Genomic DNA, 22,871 nt, shown 5'->3' on the forward strand with positions numbered 1-22,871 from the left:
CCACCTCATCCCCAATCATGGTATGCATGGCCACCTCATCCCCAATCCTGGTATGCATGGCACCCCTCATTCGAATCCTGGTATGCATGGCACCCCTATCCTGGCATGCATGGCACCCCTCATCCCAATCCTGGTATGCATGGCCCCCCCCCCATCACTGCACACATTAAAAAAATGTACTTTACTCCAGCTCTGCTCCTGTTCTGCCAGCAGCTCACCTCCACGTCTGAGCAGAACATGACGACACTGCCATGTGCCCTCAGACACTGAGGTGAGCTGCAGGGATATTCACTTCCCTCTATGACAGGATTATGGTAGTGGAGAGGAGTTAATATCTATTTTCTTTAATAGCTTGTGCACAGTATCAGCAGCGCCGCAGCTCCCGCTGCGGCTCAGCGATCCTCCATGCTTGCCACTAAAGAGAATGCATATTCGCCCTTCTCCACGCCCATGGAAATATTGGATTTCCTCACTGCCGGGACCAGGGTGCCTCCGTGCGCCGATGACCAGCCAAGGAACCAGGACATGACGGGGTGAGCTGAACATGTTACTTTTTACATTACTTTTGCTTGAGAGAGATTCCCAACAAATATCTGGATAGTTAAAATCTCCCATGATCACTATGTGGTACTTTTTTGAGAACAGAAACATCTGATGTAAAAATAATTCATCCATATCTTTAGTCCATCCTGGTGGCCTATAGTAAACACCTACAATAGTGTCCTTTCTGTTATCCTCTCCTTGTATTCTTACCCAAACTATTTCTGCAGAGCTACTATTCTCTGAAGCTTGGATCTCTGTGTAGATATACATTTTCCCAACATACAATGCAACACCTCCTCCCCTCTTGTTAATCCTGTTTCTAATAAATAACTTGTAGCCTTCAAGGTTTGTATTCCAATCGTGTATCATCCCCCCAAGTTTCAGTGATGCCTATGACATCATATCTCTCTTCCTGTGTTAGCAGCTCCAATTCTCCTGGTTGGTTTCCCATGATCTCCCAGCTGCAATTTTAAGATCTCTCCACAGTTGTTCAATGGGATTTAGATCCAGACTCATTGCTGACCACTTTAGAACTCTCCTGTGCTTTGTTTCAATCCATTTCTGGGTGCTTCTTGAAGTATGTTTAGGGTCATTATCCTGCTGGAAGACCCATGACCTAGGACACAAACCCAGTTTTCTGACACTGGGCACTACTTTGCGACCCAAAATCCTTTGATAATCTTCAGATTTCATGATGCCTTGCACACAGTCAAGGCACCCAGTGCTAGAGGCAGCAAAACAACCCCAAAACATCTTTAAACCTCCATCATATTTGACTGTAGGTACTGTGTTCTTTTCTTTACAGGCTTCATTCCATTTTCAGTAAACAGTAGAATGATGGGCTTTACCAAAAATCTCTATCTTGGTCTCATCTGTCCACCAAACGCTTTCCCAGATGGATTTTGGCTTACTCACGTACATTTTGGCAAACTGCAGTCTAGCTTTTTTATGTCTCTGTGTCAGCAGTGGGGTCCTCCTGGGTCTTCTGCCATAGCTTTTCATTTCAGTCAAATGTTGACGGATAGTTTGCGCTGACACTGATGCACCCTGAGCCTGCAGGACAGCTTGAATTTCTTTGGAACTTGATTGGGGCTGCTTATCCACCATCCGGACTATTCTGCGTTGCAAGCTTTCATAAATTTTTCTCTGCTGTCCATGTCCTGGAAGATTAGCTACAGTGCCATAGGTTGTAAACTTCTTGATTAAGTTGCCACCGTGGACAAAGGAACATCAAGAACTCTGGAGATGGACTTGTAAAACCTTGAGATTGTTGATATTGTTCAACAATTTTGGTTCTCAAGTTCTCAGACAGTTCTCTTTTCCTCTTTTTATTCTCCATGCTTAGTGTGGCACACACAGTCACACAATTCAAAGATTGAGTCAAACTCCCCGTTTTATCTGGTTTCAGGTGTGATTTTCATATTGTCCACTGCTGAGTTTGAACAAGCGTGCTTGAAACAAAATTGTTTACCCACAGTTTTGAAAAGGTGCCAACAATTTTGTCCGGCCTATTTTGGGGGTTTTGTGTGAAATTATGTCCAATTTGCCTATTTTCCACAGTTTTTTTTTTGCGTTGTTCCAATACACACAAAGGAAATGAATGTGCATAACAAACATGTGTTATTGCAATAAGTTCCTGGTAGAAATACATCAATTTCTGGAACAATTTCAAAGGTGCCAACACTTTCGGCGATGACTGTATATGTACATTAATTTTCCATATCCATGAATATTTTACCTTCTATGACAACTCTCCTGTAAAAGTCTTGCACCCTTTCATGATCACCACTGGAGAATGAAGCAGGCAACCGAGCATCTGCAGCGTTTGGTGGGGCTTGTTTTCTACATTGTAGATCATCACAGGAGATTAGTGATGAGCGAACATGCTCGCTACTGCTCGGTGCTCGCCCGAGCATCTCACTGCTCGAGATGCTCAGCGCTCGCCGAATATTTCTGGGGTTGCTCGTCCGGAGCTCAGGTCCCCTCCCTGCATGTTTGGCGCTCTTTAGAGCGCCAATCAACATGCAGGGATTGTCTGCCACACACTGTAATGCCACAGCCATGTTGGTTGTGGCATTACAGTGATTGGCTTGCCGCACAGCGTCATCAGGTCTATATCAGACCTGGCGCCGTTGTGCTCGTCACAGTCACTCTGGAATCAGACAGTATAGGGAGAGCTGCTGCTGAGCTAGGGAGAGATTTGCTCGTTTCTAGTTAGTGTAGGTATATTAGAGACACATATCCATCTCAGCTAACAGTCCTTCTGAGGACTAATCCAGCTGCAGCGATATCAGTGCTAGGCAGGCAGGCAGGGTATATAGCAGACTGCAGTGCACATAGCAAGAGAGTCCATTCCAGTTCTGTTTGCTGGTGCTTTTACAGATATTTACAGATACAGATCGTTACATACCCGCACGCAACCTCCGATCCTCCCAAGATCACCTTCTCTACTCCCCTCTTATCTCCTCCTCCCACAATCGCATACAAGATTTCTCCCGTGCTTCCCCCCTACTCTGGAACTCTCTACCCCAACGTATCAGACTCTCGCCTACCGTGGAAACCTTCAAAAGGAACCTGAAGACCCACCTCTTCCGACAAGCCTACAACCTGCAGTAACCACCGCTCCACCATACCGCTGCACGACCAGCTCTACCCTCACCTAATGTGTCCTTACCCATTCCTTGTAGATTGTGAGCCCTCACGGGCAGGGTCCTCGCTCCTCCTGTACCAGTCGCTGTCACATTGTGTTCAAGATTATTGTAATGGTTCTTGTATTATACCCCTTTTTCACATGTAAAGCGCCATGGAATAAATGACGCTATAATAATAAATAATAATAATAATATTTGTAGAAATAGGCTCAGGTATCAGGGGCCAGGAATGTTTTTTTTTATCTTAATCCTGATTATTTGCTTAAAAAGCAATCCAGAGAAACACGTTTATCTGCGCCATTTGCTTGTTTGCGCTGCAGAATACAGCCAGGTCCATTCCATTTTACAGTGCTAAAAATCCAGCTATTTAAAACCGTGGTTTGTCCGTCACACTGATCACATATAATTGCGCTGAAAATATTGCCATTTCTGGCCTCCATTGAAATTTTGTTGCAGTGTGTCAGTGAACTTAGTGACACGAGGTCAGCGCTGTTAAAAATAGTTACCTACAGGTCAGCTATTTAAAACTAGTTTGTCCGTCACATGGATCACATATAAATTCGCTCCAAATTCAGTCATTTGTAGTGAGCGTGGAAGATATTGTCCTCCATTTAAAATTGGCAAGCTCGTGGCAAGGGACAGGGAACTGGACGTGATGATAATGGTGCATGCAGAGGCCGTGGGCAAGCTGTAATTGTGCCACAACAAACACCCACATCTTCTCTCTCGACCTTCCTGTCCCAATTAATTGGGGACCGCAAAACACCACTATTGAACACAGAGCAGTGTGAAAAGGTTATTGGTTGGATAGCAGATAATTCTTCCAGTCACTTAGCCATCACCACGGAGAGCATGGTCAGTCGTCCTCTTGGTGAGGACACGGAAGTCTTGCCTGTTAAACTCAGCCATGCGTGCCAGACTGCTATGTTACGCTGCCTTTCCCGTGACCCTCATGTTCTCAAAATTTTGGGTGACTGTCATTACTGGTTGGTGACACTTCTAGACCCACACTACAAGGAGAACTTTATATCTCTTATTCCTGAGGCGGACAGGTCTACAAAAATGGGGCAATACCAGAACGCCCTTGTTGCGGAACTATTAAAAAAAAATTCCATCTGAAAACGCAGGTGGCAGAGGTCACAGTTCGTTGGATAACCAAGGAGTACAGCCAAGAGAGACACAACTCCAATCCAGCAGAGGCAGGGGAACACTGTCAAAGTTCTGGGAGAGTTTTCTTAGCCCCTCCCATCACACAGGCCCTGAGGCGCGGGGTACTCTCAGAAGGAGTGCAAAGTTTGGGAACATGCTGAGGGAGTACCTTGCCGACCGTACCAACGTCCTCCGTGATTCCTCTGTGCCTTATAATTATTGGGTATCCAAGCTGGACACATGGAATGAACTGGCTCTCTATGCCTTGGAGGTCCTGGGCTGCCCTGCCGCTAGCGTTTTATCAGAGCGGGTTTTTAGTGCCGCTGGTAGAATTATAACTGATAAGCGCATCCGCCTGTCAACTGAAAATGCTGACAGGCTGACTCTTATAAAAATGAACAAGGGCTGGATTGGGCCAGACTTCTCAACCCCACCAAATGATAGCAGCATAACTTAAACTCAAATCCAGTGTCTTTTTTTGGGAGGTGTTTTCCCATGCACCTTTTCACACCCACACATGAGTATACGCTTCCTGATTTTGGCTGTTTGCTCTTGTCCTCCTCCTTCTCCTCATCCTCCACCACCATATCACCAAAGTGATATGGGCATTACAAGTATAGGAGACCCGCTCCTTTCTAATGGGAACATTTTTTTATGAGGCCCTCCTCCATTGTTTTCAGGAGGCCCTCTGACTTCCACATCTCTTCCAAGGGGCATAGGAGTGCCTCCAAATTTTTGGCAACCCTTGCATTCACTGCATAGGCAAACACAATGGGAGACCCACTTCCTAATAATGGGAAAAAAAATTTCAGGAGGCCCTCCTCTACGTCTCTTCCAAGGGGCATTGGAGTAGGGCTAAATTTTTGGAAGCCCTTGCATTCACTGCATAGGCAAACAGTATGGGAGACCCACTTCCTAATAATGGGAACACTGTTTTCAGGAGGCCGTCCTCTAAGTCAATTCAAAGGGGTTTTGGAGTGCGTCTAAATTTTCAAAGGGGTATTGGGGTGCGTCCAAATTTTGGGCAGACCTGTCACTCACTGCACACGCAATAATAATATAGTAGACCCACTCTTTAGTAATGGGAACAACAAAGCATAGCCAGCTGATGGCTCTCTAAGAATAGCGAGGGCCGACTGCTGGCCCTTTAAGAATAGTAAAGGCCGCCTGATGGCCCTATAAAAATAGGCTTTGTGACTTTCTGTCCCTCCTTCATAAATGAAACAGGATGTGTCTGATCATGTCTCACACACCACATGGCCAGATAAGGTTGTAAAATGTTAAAATGACATTTCCCGGTGAATGCATTTATCATGGTTGGAAGCAATGCAACAGTGCAAAAACGCATCAAAAACACTACTTGTGAACATAGCCCAAGGTGTGGAGGAGTATTTTTGTTTTTGATTATTTATTTTGCCTTATATACAAGTCATTACCCTGGAAACAAATCCATTTTCTTTTTGTTTTTGTATGTTTTATTGTGAGTCTGTAAAAGTGGCGTAATACCTCTGACAACATTGTTCACAGCAGTGATGTGGGAGTCAGAGATGCTCCCAGGGGCCTTTCCCATGTTGTTCCCATGTCATTTGAGCACTGTTCCCATTGATTTGGGCAATTTTTAGGCCTCTGCATACCGCCGGGGGGAGCCGCCTGAAAAATGCTCGAGTTTCCCATAGACTTACATTGGGCCCGTTGCTCTGGTCGAGCACCCGAGAATTTTAGTGCTCGCCCATCACTACAGGAGATGTGATGTGTAAGAAAGTATATTTTAGACATTTTCATATAACAGCAGCAGAAAGACATAATACTAGAGCAGAGAGATGCTCAGGGCCAGTGTTATTGAAGAGAAAATGATCTCGGGCTTTTATCTCAAAATAACTGAATTGAGCCCATAGGCAGACCTGGAGAGAAGAGCCTCGTAATACAATAGAATCTAGGCCGAGACATGGCAGATTGGGAAAACAGAAGTAAAATCATTTGTGTAAGTCACTGTCTCCTGTTCTACGGAGACAGGCAAACATAAGGCTGTATGAAGTTAAACAAAATCTTTCTGCCATATAGATACTCATATTGATTATTGTTATCTATGATAGGCTGTATTTTGGTACCTAGAATAAAATGAATTTAGTTCTGAAAGCTGTTGCAGAAGACTATATTTTTTTCTAGAATCAGCGCCTGTTCTGTTTGTTGGCTGTTTCTGATACTCCCAGGTTAATGGGCAAGGCTTATCCAAGATTGGAGTTTGACTTTAAAGGGAACCTGTCACCAGATTTGACCGATATGAGATACGGCCACCACCTTTCAGGCCTGATATACAGCATTCTATAATGCTGTATATATGCCCCCAACCCGACCTGCAAAACAAGAAAAAGAGCTTTTATTATGCTCACCTGGGGGGTGGTCCCATCCGAGGGGTGTCGCTGGTCTTCGTCCGGCACCTCCCTTCTTTCAATGCCGTCCTCTTTCTTGCTTCGTGTGGATAATGCGTCCCTATTTCATCCACACAGTCTCCCCCGCATCGCGTTTTGCACAGGCGTTCTTCTCTTCCCTGACTAGGGCTGAGTAAAGTACTGCAGTGCGCAGGCGCCAGGGCTCTTTGACCTTTCCCAGAGCCTGCGCACTGCAATACTTTGCTCTGCCCTCGTCGGGGCAGAGGAGTACGCCTGCGCAGGAGCACCATGCCAGGGAGACTGTGTGGATGACGTAGGACGCAACATCCACATGAATCAAGAAGGAGGACGGCATCGATAGAAGAAGGGAGGCACTGGACCAGGACCAGCGACACCCCTCTGACCGGAACGCCCCCTAGGACAGTATAATAAAAGCTCTTTTTATTGTCCTGCAGGCCGGGTTGGGGGCTTATATATAGCATTATAGAATGCTGTATATCAGGCCTGAAAGGTGGTGGGATTATCTCATATCGCTCTGACAGGTTTGCTTTAAAAGGTTACTTCCATCCTGTAGTGATAGACTTGTTGATTCATAGGCATCACATAGTGATCCTGAGGACGGGGCTATGAAGGGCTGAGGCGGCACTGCATCAGTTGTAAGTGGGACTGTCAGTCTCGTACAGAGCTCAAGTATCTCTATCTTCAGCACTTCCATAGAAAATTAATGGAGGGGTGGCACACATTCCCCATGGGATCAATGCAGGTCCTTAGGATAAATGATAGCTTGCTGAGATGGGAAGAATCATCTAATGTGCATATGCCATTTAGTAATGGACTCCATAATACCCTGGAGGTGTCCTATAGTTTCTGGCATTCTGGCACCATGCTTACAACAGATCCTTTCTGTATTGCTTGTTGCACCCTCTAAGGATTAGACTTGTTTTTTTTCCGGAACTTCCCTCAGATACTTGATTAGATTAATATCTGGGGAATTATGAGGTCCAGTCAACACCTTGAAAATTTTGTCATATTCCTCAAAATAATCCTGAACATTTTTTGTTGTTTTGGGGCCCTCTACTCTACTTAAAAAAGCCACTGCCATTAGGGAATGGCTCTGCAATGAAGGGGTGTTCTTAGTGTGTACAATGGTTTAGCAGGTGATATGTTGTAAAGTAGCATCTAATGAAAGCAAGGACCCATGATTTCCCTGCAGACTATTGGCTAGAGCAACACATGGTTTCCATTGGCTTATCTCCTTCCCCTAGTGCATCCCGGGCAATTCATCCACAAAAGTGTTAAACATGACCATGATACATCAGCATGATGTAAAACAAATATGTTTCATCAGACCATCATCCTATTCCACTTCTACATTCCAGGTTTGATGTTCTGATACCCATTGTAAATGGTTTTAGCGGTAGATAGGGGTTAGTACCTCGACTGGACTGTAACGCAGCAAGATTGCTAGTTTTTTTTTTTCCAACCATCAACGTTAAGAACTGAGTCTTCACTTGCTGTCCAATATATCCCACTCCTTGACAGATGCCATTGTCACAAAATAATTGGTTGAGGAGCTCATGTGACATCCCCACTGGATGACCAGTTTTTTTTCACCTCCCTGGACCCATTAATAAGGTGTGTGGTAGGACGACTCTCTCAGCCACTTCCGGAAGTAGACTCAGGAACCCGGGTTTCCTTTGTAGGCTTTATTAATAGCATAAAGCTCTGCACTCCAGCAAAATAAACACAGCCTTACTTGGCAAAACAACACCAAAAAAGATAAACTATAGCACAGTCCATATATGTGTGTGGTTCGCCCACACAGGTTATGTCCAGCCTTCAGCTCCTTCTTGAGCTATAGCTGTCCAGGCTGGAGACCTTGCTTCTCCAAACACAACACACAGGAAAAAAAAACAGGACTGAACATTTAAACGTTGCTCAGCCTCACCCGGAGGTGGAGGTATGGGGAATGACGTCCCTCCCATCACTATGTCATTCCCCTAAAACCACGCCCTTTAAGTGAGTTAACCCACCAGTATATAACATGCTGGCTGAAAGTCCATTGGTTTCAGTTCACACAGGATAGCAACCTGTGCGACACATACCTCCCCCCATAAATCATACCCCTCTTTTCCCTCAACTATCTCAACAGGGCATGGTCTGACACCAACTTAAACTTCCGGCCTAGCATGTAGTATCTTAGTGTATCTACGGCCCACTTTATGGCTAAACACTCTTTTTCTACTATTGCGTAGTTTTTCTCACAGGACGAAAGCTTCCGGCTCAGATAGAGAATGGGATGCTCTTCCCCATTTATCTCTTGAGAGAGTATGGCTCCTAGACCAACCTCTGAAGCGTCTGTCTGGACCACAAACTCTTTCTTGAAATCTGGTGCAACCAGGGCCGGCTGTTTACACAGTGCTGACTTTAACAGTTGAATCGCGGTCTCTGTTTCCTCCGTCCACTTCACCATGGTAGATCTGGTGCCTTTTAGGAGATTTGTCAGTGGCGCGGCCATCATGGCAAAATTCGGGATAAATCGTCGGTAATATCCCACCATTCCCAGGAACGCTCTCACTTGCTTCTTGGAGAACAGTTTCGGCCAGGCCTGGATTTCCTCCACTTTATTAACTTGCGGCTTTATTTCACCTCTCCCGACGACATAGCCCAAGTACTTGGCCTCCTCTTTTCAGACGGCACATTTTTTCGGATTTATAGTAAATCCCGCTTTCCTTAGAACATCCAGAACAGCCTGTAGCTTAGGTAGATGACTAGCCCAATCTGGGCTAAAGACTACAATGTCGTCAAGATAGGCGGCATACCTCTTATGTGGGGCTAGGATCCGATCCATAGGCCTCTGGAAGGTGGCTGGGGCCCCCTGTAGTCCAAACGGCATCTGAGTATATTGAAAGCACCCATCAGGTGTCGAGAAAGCCCTCTTCTCCTTGGCTGTCTGGGACATGGGGATCTGCCAGTAGCCCTTCATCAGGTCAAGAGTAGTGATGTACCTCGCCGGTCCAAGCCTCTAGATGAGTTCGTCGACGTGGGGCATCGGATATGCGTCACACTTGGATACCTAATTCAGCCGGAGGTAGTTATTACAAAACCTCCATTCTTGATTGGGTTTAGGCACGAGGACAATTGGGCTCGACCACCCACTCTTTGACTCCTCTATTACCCCGAGGTCTAACATCCTCTTTACCTCGTCAGAGATCACCATCCGGCATGCTTCCGGAATCCGGTACGGCTTCATATTCACTCTTACATGTGGCAGTGTAAGTATGCCCTAGCAACTCTGAGAACAACTCTCAATTTCGCTGTAGTAGTTCTCAACATTGTTGCTTCTGGGTCGGCGATAGTCTCTGCTATAGTGACGTCTTCCACTTTGCCTTCAGGAGCGGCACCCAGGCAAGGAGTTTCCACCGGTTCTCGGTCCCCTCACGGCTTGAGCAAGTTCACATGGTATACTTGGTGTGGCTTTCTTCGGCCAGGCTGGTGGACTCGGTAGTTCATTTCACTGAGTTTCTCCACCACCTCATACGGGCCTTGCCACTTGGCCTAGAATTTACTCTCGACAGTAGGAATGAGAACCAAAACGCGATCCCCAGGCTGGAATTGTCTCAGCCTTGCCGACCGGTTATACACCCTCGCCTGGGCTTCCTGCACCTGGAGGAGATATTCCTTCACGATGAATATCACTTTTGCCATTCTCTCCTGTAACTGGGTGACATGTTCGATGATGCTCCGGTGGGGGGTGACCTCGGCCTCCCTGGTTTCCTTGGCGATATCTAGGAGACCCCTTAGATGCCGGCTATACAGAAGCTCAAACGGAGAGAAGCCAGTGGAGGCTTGGGGAACTTCCCTGACTGAAAACAGTAGAAACGGAAGCAGGTAGTCCCAGTCTCGACCATCCTTCTCGACTACCTTTTTGAGCATTGCTTTCAGAGTCTTATTAAAGCACTCCACCAGGCCATCGGTCTGCGGATGGTAAACGGAGGTTCACAGCTGGGTATTTCTAAGCTTTTTACGCAGCTCCTTCATCACCTTGCTTATGAATGGGGTTGTTTTGTCCGTCAGGATTTCCTTTGACAGGACGGTCCTGGCAAAGATGTGGACAAGTTCCCAAGCTATGCTCCTACTGGACAAGTTCCTTAAGGGTACCGGGTCACATAGTCCAAGATGACCAAGATATATTGGTGGCCCCCGGTCAATTTAACTAAGGGGCCCATGAGGTCCCTGGCAATCCTCTCAAAGGGAACTTCTATCACAGGTAGGGGAACTAAGGGGCTACGGAAGTGGGAGGTGGGCACGGTTATCTGGCAGGTGGGGCAGGACCTACAAATAGTTTAAGATCTCCCGGTAACATCCTGGCCAATAAAACCTCCTCAATATTCTCTCCTGAGTTTTTTCCACCCCTAGGTGTCCCTCCAGAATGTGTGTGTGCCATATCCAGTACCCTTCGTCGGTATGGTCCCGGCACTAACAGCTGTTCCACTGTCTCACCGCCCCTTAGTTTAGCCACCCGATATAGCAACTCCCCCTGAACTGCAAAGTGGGGGAACCTGGTATCGGCCCCTGGCTTTTGGGCAACCCCATTATATACAGTAACCTGGTAAAACGCCCCCTTTAAGGTCAGGTCCCGAACTTGCGCAATCCCAAAGTTTTCTCCAGACACATCTATCTCAGGGAGGTCAGCCTCCTTTGTCACCGTCTCGCCCTCATCGCCAGCAAGGACGCATATTGGGAACTCATCCACTTGAGACTTCATCAGGGGTTCTTCTCCAGGGACCTGGCTTTTCCCCATGCTACTTAGTCCGGTTCCCTTACCCCAGAAGTCCCAAAATAAAGAAAAATCACAGCCCAGTATGACGAGATGTATCACGTCATTAACCACCCCAACCTTGTGGGACTGGGCACCACAGTCTGTTCCCACTGTCACTGCTGCCACGGGATAGTCCTTGGTGTCGCCATGGATGCACCGAACGCCCACAGTTTTGGAAGGGATCAACTGGTGGGGAAGGATAGCTCTGATTAAGGTCACCAGAGTCCAACAGTCCAAGCACCTTTGCTCCATTAATGGATACAGTACATGCCTTCGGCCCCTCCTTGGGTCCACAGTCCGCACTGCAGGCTGGATAAGCATAATAGGAACCCTGCCTTCCTAGGCTGAAAAGTGACTATATCCGGTTTACCGAGGGATTTCTAAACCACCTGATTCCTCTCTACCAGGCCGATGAAGTCTGTACCGACTTGGGAATGGAGTGCATGAATCTATCAATCACCACCCGCTCAACTATCTGGGCCGGAGTGGAGGACTCTGGCTGCAACCACTTCTGAACGAGATGCAGTAGGTCAAACATCTGCGAGCGAGGGGGTTTGTTGCTGGTATACGCCCAGTGATGGACTCGTTGGGCTCTCACCGCCATATTCACTCCCAGGCGTGCTAAGATCTCTGTCTTTAGCTTGGCGTATTCCTTGACATCCTGCAGTGCCAAGTCGTAATATGCCTTTTTGGGTTCACCCGACAAATATTGCGCCAGAATCTCCGCCCACTGTTCTGGTGGAAGTCTCTCCCAATCAGTCACCCTCTCAAAGACAGTCAGAAATGCTTCTACATCATCCCCGGGGGTCATTTTCTGCATGGCCCGTCTTACCGCCTTCCTGACATGGGAGTCATCAGTCGGCCCTGGGGATGGGGCGGTTACTCTGCCCTGGATGGCGTCCGCCAGAAGCTGTATCTGCTGTTGCTTCTCCTGCTGGTGCTTTTGTTGCTCCTGCTGGTACTGCTGCTGTGACTTTTGCTGCAACTGGATCTATTGCAGCAACAATTTGGTTGTCTCCTGGTCCTGCTGCTGGCTCTGCAAGTGCTGCTGGTGCATTTGTTGTTGGCTCTGCACTAGGTGCTTAATGAGCTCCTCCATGCTGCCGGACTTCTTTGGCTGGCTGGCGGCCTTCACCCAGGACATCCACTGTGGCAGGTCTCTGTGGCAGGTACACGTGTTCCTGGAATCTTGCCAGCACTCTCACACCAACTGTGGTAGGACGACTCGCTCGGCCACTTCCACTTCTGGAAGTAGACTCAGGAACCCGTGTTTTCTTTGCAGGCTTTATTAACTGCATAAAGCTCTGCACACCAGCAAAATAAACATAAACACAACCTTGATTGGCAAAACAGCAAATCTAAAGATAAACTATAGCACAGCCCATATATGTGTGTGCAGTTCGCCCACACAGGTTATGTCCAGCCTTCAGCTCCCTCCTAGCTATGGCTGTCCAGTCTGGAGACCTTGCCTCTCCAAAGACAACAAAGAGAAAAAAAAAACAGGACTGAACATTTAAACCTTGCTCAGCCACACCCAGAGGTGGAGGTATGGGGAATGACGTCCCTCCCATCACTATGTCATTCCCCTAAAACCACGCCCTTTAAGTGAGTTAACCCACCAGTATATAACATGCTGGCAGAAAGTCTATTGGTTTCAGTTCACACAGGCTAGCAACCTGTGCGACACATACCTCCCCCCATAAATCATACCAGTGACTCTGTCACTTGTGTTATCCAGTATTGGAAAACCACTTTAAGGAGTTATATGCAAATGTTTAAGTTGAATAAAAACTTATTCCCATCTTATATACTGTATTTATTGATAAGTTTTAGCCCTAATCCCATGTTCTTTTATTCTTCATTCATGACCACCCATCTGCTTTGTAGGGATATGTCCATAGAGAGTCCTTCCCCAATAGATACTCAAGTTTGTATACTTAAGGCCCCGTCACACATAACGAGATCGCTAGCGAGTCACGATTTTGGTGACGCAATAACGATCTCGCTAGCGATCTCATTATGTCTGACAGGTAGCAACAATCAGGCCCCTGCTGTGAGATCGCTGATCGTTACAAAGCTTCCTGGACCATTCCTGGGTCGTTGTGCTCCCGCTGGGCAGTGTGCATCGCTGTATTTGACACCTTATCAACGACCTCGTTAGCGATTCAGAACTGAGACATGTAGGCGTGCATAAATTGGACTTTTCTGCGCTCCTCGTCCCCGATTGGTGGTCACTACTGCGTCCTTGTTTTTTCAGATCCCACCAGCGTTCTCCGGCTGTGACTCCACTTTGAAGAAATCAGGCATCTTTAGCGAGGTAGGTATTGTTTGGGGTCTCAAATGAGTTTTCATTTTTAATGGAGACGCAGTAGAGATCCCATCTGACCGGAGACGCAGTGTTAAACCAAGGCCACCCAATCTGAATGCAGTAGCGTCCACCAACTGGAGATGAGGGGGGCGCGGAAAAGCAATTTTATGCACGCCTTTCTGACACAGTACAGTCCCTATCAAGGTGTGGATCGTTGAAATAGCTGCCGTGTGAAAGCGTCCCAACGACCACCGAGATCGTTGGTTAGATCGCTGGGGCGGCCGAGATCGTTGGAAAGTTCTGCATGTTTGACATCTCCCCAGCGATCCCAAAACCGTGACGCAATAACGATCTCGCTAGCGATCTCGCTAGCGATCTCGTTATGTGTGACAGGGCCTTAACAGTGTCTTCTCTGAAGTGGCTGCCCCCAATATCTGCAATTGAAGATTAAGTCTTAATATAGGCTGTATTACTAAGTTACATAATACTACAGAAGTCTTGTAATAGCCATTTATACAACCTACATCTGTGGCTTATATTCTTTTACAATAAAGTGTCTGATTGAGGTCTAGTGAATTTGGTATGCAATGAAAGAAGGGTCACGAATATGTAATGTTTTAATATTTTTGAGGTTAGAACCCATAATTTAACCAGACAAGTAAAGAATGGATTTGAACTGGGGTCATCTACATCAATGCAGCTGGTGAATTGTGCGTGTGTCGCCCCAGACACATATACAGCAGTAAGTTCTATCATGTTCGAAGACTCATTATCTTTCGAACATTTACCAGTCATTGTATCAGGCAAGGTGCCGGCTAGTCTATTCGTTTGTTACTAGACCTTTGAAATATTGCAAACAGAGGGAAAATTACATGAGACGACTTGTCTTTGTCAATCACAAATTCTTTTCAAATTATTCTTAAGTAGTTTTCTGCACTTAACAGATATTGTAATCATCTCGTTCCATCAACATTGGTATAAAATTATTGACTTTGACCTTCATATTTGTAATGAAATATTTTTCATTAATTCAAAATTACACTCTGAATTCTTATAATATTTTGGCAGAGGCTTATATGGACCATAGTTAACACTATGTCATTCAGCTTCAGTCAGGGCTTACATAGCTTCTTTTATCAGCTCTCTTGCATGTGATGTGCATAAACGTCAAGAATCAGCAGCCCATTCACATCTTATTGCACCACATCCAGAAGTATTAACTTGTGCTGTACTACGTGATATAAGTTGCAATCTCTGCTGCTCCTCGAGCCATCCTGGGTTGGCAATTCTTTATGATGGCAAGTAGTCCCATAGCTGCTGTGACATTTTAAGAAATTAGGCAAAGGCATTGTTGCATGAGTAATATACCTGACTCCCAAAGTGTTTTGTCTTGGTGCCTGTTATGAACCTAGATGAGTCATTATGACCCTGTACTCAAACATCAATACCATTGTCTACTTTGTTGTGGACAGAAAGTTGGGTTTCCATTACCTGATTTTTGCAGCGTTAAATGACCGCTGATCGGTTACCGATTGGTCGTTTAATATCCTGTTTACACAGGCAGAGCACTCTTAACGATGCGCACTGAACGATCATCAATAGATTATTCAGCTCACATAGGCTGCCATTGTTCTCGGCAGCACAAGTCCTATTTACACAGGACAATGCACCGCCAAGAACAATGATATTTTGTGCAAACCTCAAGATGATGTCAGTCTACTAACGAGCGTTTTGCTCTTCCAACGGGTGACTGTCAGCCTGTTGTCTGCAAGATTGTTGTGAAATGAGGTTTTAACAAATACTTGTTCACAATTATCTTGCAGTGTAATGAACTTTAAGTTACATTGCGGATTTGTGTTTTTTTCCCAATGTCTATGGTTATAGCACATCAACTTAACTTTACACACATTAACTACAGAGTTTTGGAATGGCCTTCCACCGTGTCACAATGCAAACAAAACATTCGCACAACAGCCTGTATGGAAAGTAAAGCAAGAAAATGACTCCTGGCGGGAATGCAGGTCTTACCTAGCGGTATAGCTACAATAGCAGCCGGCCTTTATAAGCATATAAGCACTGAGATCAGCGCTCTTGGGAAGTGCAAGTTTCTTCATTCCAAATAACGATCAGTGTACTCCCCATATGAGCCCTAAACTGAAAAAAATACCCAGCTACCAGCTTTACAGAGTAATTAATCATAGACAATGGCACAATTACATTGCAGTTTCTGATCTGTTCTCTTTTTTTTCGAGCCTTTAAAGAAAGAACCAATATGGAAAAGACCTTTATGTTCTGTTTCAAGAAGCCAAAACATGATACCGATACAAATATGACTCTTCTGCACCCTTATGGAGGCAATTGTCATACATCATTTTGGATCCTGAAAGGAAAGAACAAATAATAAAGAGACTTTTAGGTTCAGTTTCTGGAAACCAAACACAATGTGATGTGAATTTGATTCTCCACCTCTATGTGGGCAATTCTCATACAGCATTGGTGTTTCATACAATATATTTGTTTTCCTATAGGATTATTTCTTTGCCCCATATAGGACCCGATTTTGCCCTGGTCTTCGGGGTTCGCTGTGTTTCATCATTTCATATGCTTTTCTGATAGGAAATTGAATTGTAAATAATCCATAGAATTCTTAGTCTCTGATATTTTCTGGTGTAATGATATACAAAAGAAATAAATGAATGGCATTTGGAGATATTGTATACAATTTTCACATAAAAAAATAAATTTAAGGCAGTAAAGCTAAGATTACAGTATAAATAGCTTTGCTCATTGGTTTTTAAGATTCTGGTGACAAATATCCATATCCTCTCATGGTTCCTCTCACTCTTTAAGTACAAAGTAAGTGCAGCCTTAAAAGTATCTCCTGCTGTCTAATTGCAACTTTGGTATTACTGGTGGATTCAGCTGTGTACAGTCTATCTGTAATTTAGGTGTCACTTTACTTAATATCGAGGTAAGAAGGCAACGCGACATGCTAAATCGGAGCAATAAGAGCCGACTCTGTGTCCAGCTGCAACGTATGTATTTATTTAAAGGTATAAAATCTATAGATGATAGGAATTATAGTATTTTTAAGTCTGTGATCATCTCAGTCCAGTAGATTTCCAACATATAATCCTGAGCAGAGCTGTTTATACTGCAACTTTTGCTCCTGCTTCTGTTCTGTAGTCTTTCTTGTAATCATCTTTTACTTGTCTGTGACCTTCTCCCAGGATATATAAATGCTTGGAGCTTTGTAAAGGATTCAAAGACCCAGTTTTTATTTTGTTATTCATATATGTGATTGTTATGTTTTTTCTTTCTTTATATCACTTATGCATTGAGTTTTCTAGGCTGGCGTGCCAGAAAATGTAGTTCTTTTCTAATAGTTATTATGATGTGCTGGACAATTCTGCAATCTTTTGAACTGTAAAGATCTGAGGTTGTGGGTTGTAAGTAGTCACCTAGGCAGGTTAACGATGCAACAATATTTTATTGATCACAGCCATGGTAATAAAGCAATTCCAGGTAAATGGCCAAAATACAGTTCTCTCAGTCCTCAAGTTCCCAATCTGGGTTCAGTAGTTCCACTGGCTTTGTATCAGGCCATACTCACTGTCTCCCAAATTTTGGTTGGCCCACAGATTTCGTATCTCCAGCCAGTATAGTCTGTAGCCACAGTCCATGATCCACTAGACAGCAGATAAAACAATGAAAGCACAGGGATCCAGTAGCAGCAGTCCTTTTAAGAAAGTTTAAATCCAAACGACATAATCCGTAATGGTAACATGTTTATCCATCCTTCCTTCCAAGTCCACGGTCTCCATCCTCTTCCTTCAATCCTTCCACACAAGCCTAGACTAAAAAAATGTCTCTCCTCTACTTTCCTGGGGTCAGCCCTCTCACAGCTCAGAAGTGCTGACACCCTTCCCCTTAAGCATTTACTGGTCGCTAAAACAATGAAGAATATTCTAGAAGCCTTCATCTGAGACTGCCTGTAAGACCCCCTGTGGTGACGGCTCCACTGTGTCTCAATCTACACTCACCTAATGAGATCATTGGCTGTTGAAACAATGGACTCCTGAGATAAAGATGAGATTAGTGGAATGCTGGACATTTTACAAGTGAATCTTACATACTGACAAGTAAGCAGAATTATATAAAACATAAGTAAATCACTAATAAAACACTATAATAATATTGACAAAAATGGTGGTCCGTTGCTGGAAAAGTATCATAGTCTTTAGTAAGTGGGCAGCTCAGTGGACGAACATTTCGCCTTCACTGCTGTTCATTGTCTCCACAAGGATTTTTTGGTGTCTTTTAATTTTACAAAATTATGTTTGCACAGTATTATGTGACCTCATTTAACCCCTGTAGTGATTCATGCTCTCAGGTAGGCATTCGGTAGCATAAACACGCACAATGCAGTTTGGTCCAAACAGGTGCAGTTTTATTGCTTTCATAAAACTCTAAGCCATTCAAAACCCAAAACAGCCTCTTCTGGACACAAAGGTATACCAACAACTAAACAGTTCATTAGCAGGCACATATATGTCAGTGCGGGCTCACCCCAACAGATTACAGTCCTTTCTCCCAGAGCAAACTTTATACAAAGAATAAGAGGCACAATCCCACCAGTTTCAGTATCCCCTTCAGCCAGAGGTCCAGCAGCTTCCAGCGCCAATCAGAAGTGTTCCTCTCCATGCACAGTTCACACTGAACCAGCTGCAGCTTCCACACGTTCTCGGCAGCTCCAACACACAGACTGCTCAGCTTTCCTAGCTGACTCACCCATGCAGTTTCTGTTAGAGAGAGACTCTGGCATGTCTCTCTCCCAGTTACAGCTCACATTTTGGCTGGTCACTCACTTGACTCTGCTCCTTCCAGCAGACTGACACCCTATTGAACACAGGCCCTGGTTCTTAGTCAAGGCTAGTCAGGTGCATCTAACTAAGACCTGCAGTGCTAGGATTTAACCCAGTCTCTCCTGGCATTGCTGCATCCATTAATGACAACCAATATGCTTTCTTACTGACCTGAGAAATAGTTACATAGTTTATAAGGCCGAAAAAAGACAAGCGTCCATCCAGTTCAGCCTATTTCTTGTGCACTGCAGCTATTTCGCAGCGTTGATCAAGGGGAAGGCAAAAAAAAAACATGCGGTATAGGCCAATTTACATAATTGAGGAAAAATTCACTTCCCGACTCCAATCTGGATTAATTAACTATCACTAAGCATAAGATGTAATTTTATTGTTCTCAAGAAAGGCGTCCAGGCCTCTCTTGAACTCATTAAGTGAGTTGGACATCACCACTTCTTCTCCCAGAGAGTTCCAGAGTCTCACGGCTCTGACCGTAAAGAATCCCCTTCTATGCTGGTGCAGGAACCTCCTTTCCTCCAGACGCATAGTGTGCCCCCTCGTCTTTGTCACCATCCTTGGTATAAACAGGTCATGGGAGAGATCTCTGTACTGCCCCCTGATGTATTCTCTTTTCCAACGTAAATAGGCCTAATTTTGACAACCTCTCTGGGTATTCTAGTCCCTCCATTCCCTTTATTACCTTAGTCGCCCTCCTTTGTACCCTCTCTAGCTCCAATATGTCTTTCCTGAGCACCGGAGCCCAGAACTGTGCACAATATTCTAAGTGCGGCCTTACCAGCGCTTTATACAGAGGAAGAACAATGTTCTCATCATATGCCCCTATTCCTCTTCTGATGCATGCCATGACTCTATTTGCCTTCGCAGCTGCTGCCTGACACTGGGCACTCCAATTTAATTTGCTATTAACCAAGACGCCCAGGTTCTTCTCCATGTCCGATTTCCCCAACGGTTTCCCATTTAATATGTATGGGTGACTGCTGTTTTTCTTTCCCATGTGCATGACCTTACATTTATCGGCATTGAACCCCATTTGCCATTTTTGGGCCCAACTCCCCAATTTATCTAAATCCTCCTGTAGCTGTGCCCTATCCTCATCTGTATTAACTACTTTACAAAGTTTAGTATCATCTGCAAATATTGCTATTTTACTATGCAACCCTTCCACTAGATCATTAATAAATATATTAAATAATATAGGGCCCAAGACAGACCCTTGAGGCACCCCGCTAGTAACCCTGACACACCCTGAGCTTACACCATTGATAACCACCCTCTGCTTTCTATCACTCAGCCAGCTATTTACCCACTTGCACACATTATCCCCCAGACTTTTTTTGTTTGATTAAAAAAAAAAGAATGTTTAAAAGGTGCCTTACTGTGATAAAGGACATCCACGTGCCATAATCAGTATATCTGACTGTAACATACCTGGCGGCGTCCTTGCATGGTGGTCCATCTCCCACTGTGAAAGAGAGCGCACTTGATCTCCTGTCCAGAGTGTCTCTCTGGCTTCCCTCCATGCTGTCTGTTTGTGTCTGTCTCTGCTGCTTAAGGGCGGCGCCCGATCACTTCCTGCTTTTTGTACCTGCTGTGGGTTACACCCCTTGTGCGTCCTCAGCCTATTGCTGTCTGACACTTGGTATATAGCTCAGCAGCTCCCTTCTATCCCGGCCTGTGCATAGTGTTTCCTTCAGTGTGTGCTTGCATTCTGAAGGTGCCAGGTCCCGTCTTTGTTTCCTTGTCTGCCTTTCCTGGAGGCTGTATTTCCAGGCCTGTCTGAACTGAGTCCTGTATGTCTCCTGCTTTGCGGTATCAGCTCCCGTGTCTGAACTGAGTCCTGTATGTCTCCTGCTTTGCGGTATTAGTTCCCGTGTCTGAACTGAGTCCTTTCTGTGTTCTCTTGTCTGTCCTGTCTGAACACGCTCCTAGCCTGTTCCTCCCGCCTTCTAGGGGCCGATTACCTAGACCCGCTCCTGTATCTTGTCTGTCCTGTCTGAACACGCTCCTAGCCTGTTCCTCCCGCCTTCTAGGGGCCGATTACCTAGACCCGCTCCTGTATCTTGTCTGTCCTGTCTGAACTCGCTCCTAGCCTGTTCCTCCCGCCTTCTAGGGGCCGATTACCTAGACCCGCTCCTGTATCTTGTCTGTCCTGTCTGAACACGCTCCTTGCCTGTTCGTCCCGCCTCTCTGGGGGCAGTATTCCCAGACCCGCTCCTGTATCCCGCTGCAGTGTCGGTCTCCTCCGTACACTCAGTTCCAGTCTGAACTCTCTCCTATCCTTTACCTGTTTTGCCTCTATGTCCGTTCCCTTCCTTTTTCTGCAGAGTCTGAACTCGTACCTAACTCCTGCCTGTTGTCTCTGTACTCCCGTTTGTGAGTTTGTGGTCCACTCGCTACTTCACTGCAAGTACCCTGTGGGTGTCTGGCTCTGCCTTTCCCTTCCTGTCTGTTCCGTGTGAACAGAGCCCTGTCCTCCCTGCTCAGCCTTGTCTGCACTCTAGCCGTGCTTGCCTGTACCCCTCTGCCTGTATTATTCCTGAGTCCCAGTGTGTACTGGGTCCTATCCCGCCTGTGTTCCTACCTGCTAGTGCCTCCCTGTCTGCACTCTTGCTGTGCTTGCCTGTACCCCCCTGCCTGCATACCAGTCGTGCCTGCCTATACCCACCAGTCTGTGTGCCAGCCTACCAGCCTGTTCCAGTAATCCCTGTGTGGGTCAACCCCCGTGTCCGGAGTTTGACCTGGAGTAGCACCTGGTCCCTCTGCCCGGTTTCTCCCTGGTGCACTGGCGTCGTATGCCGTCGTGCCATCTTGGTCGGATCGGCCAGATACTTAGTTACGCCCCTCCAGGCACTCTCCGGTTCATGGTCCAGTGGAACCACTACAATCACACGCACACGCCGCTCAGCCCGGGCGTGTGCATAACACTGACCAGTGTTGGTGTCAACACTTGTCTGCCATTTGCTTTTCAGCAGTTCAAAAAACCAAAACTCTCATGCCCGGGACATGCTCAGATATCCCTTTTATCGTCCTGTAAATGGCACTTGACAGTGCCCATTAGCGTAGACATCATGGGCACACAGTGGGAGTGGAGTCCTGGTTCCTGGAAACTTTGTAGGAGTTAAATGTGTTAGTGACTAAAGATTTATAAATCACAAAAGATATTCTGAATTTATCAGTTTCCATCCTACACCACCATGGATAATTTATACCAATGCTAACCCCTTAGTAAACCTAGACCAGTGCTTCTGAAATTGTAAAATGGGCCTTACCAGTGAGGCGCCCCCTAGCTGTTGGTTATGCACAGCTGCTGTGTCAGCTAAGATAAACGACTATATTCTGATCAGTCCTTTCTATGGCTGCTGCAATATTTAGTTTAGCAGCATACCGTAATTTTCAGACTATAAGACGCATTTTTTCCCCAACTTTGGGAGGAAAATGGGGTTGCCTCTTAGAAATTCGAAAGTAGCTTACCGGGGGGTCGGCTGCGGTGGAGCAAGGTCACGGGAGGTAGGGTCGACGCTGCAGGAACCTGGCGGCGGCCGGAGTAGGATGGTTCTGCGGGCACCAGGCTGAGAGGAGGGAGTGCTCGGCAGTGTGGACTTTGGGAAAAAGGCCGCCTCCACAGGTTGAGATCTCGGCGGCCATTTTCTCGAAGTCAACCACAGTGAAAACAATGGGAAGTGTGGGGACTCCGCTGACATTTTGTGAAAGCTCGGGGCCCTCGGCATTCTCGCACCTCCGAACACCCCTCCTCCCAGCCCGTGGCCCACTGCATCACCCCACTTCTGCCGCTGCCAGCTTCCTGCAGCAGCGACCCTGCCTCCTGTGACCCCGCTCCACCGCACCTGATCTCTCCCTCCCCGGTAATCTACCATAAAATCGGACTGTAAGATGCAACACCATTTTATTTTAAAAAAAAAACTATTTTTCCTACCCAAAATTTAAGGTGCATCTTATGGTCCTTTGCATCTTATAGTTTGCAAAATATGGTAATTGACACAGTTTGCACTTATTGTAATATGTTGGGTTCTGGAAACCTAGAAAATGAGTGGTGAGTTCTCCTTCAATGGAAGTCTTCAAACAGAGGCTGGACAGACATCTGTCTGAGATGGTTTAGTGAATCCT

The 22,871-nt window shown here is 45.9% G+C and overlaps 1 protein-coding gene and 1 pseudogene across 3 annotated transcripts in view; both read left to right on the forward strand.

The window, feature by feature from the left end:
* The window catches only part of LOC141174470 (uncharacterized), a 34,360-nt pseudogene extending 33,823 nt beyond the window's left edge, over positions 1–537 (forward strand).
* Positions 1–22,871, forward strand: part of ELP4 (elongator acetyltransferase complex subunit 4) — a 442,046-nt gene that overhangs the window by 320,482 nt on the left and 98,693 nt on the right. The gene's annotated exons all lie outside the window — the stretch shown is intronic.

The sequence above is a fragment of the Phyllobates terribilis genome, unplaced genomic scaffold (assembly GCF_046119375.1).
Source record: "Phyllobates terribilis strain yellow unplaced genomic scaffold, ASM4611937v1 Scaffold_13__5_contigs__length_258822181, whole genome shotgun sequence".
Classification (NCBI taxonomy): domain Eukaryota; kingdom Metazoa; phylum Chordata; class Amphibia; order Anura; family Dendrobatidae; genus Phyllobates; species Phyllobates terribilis.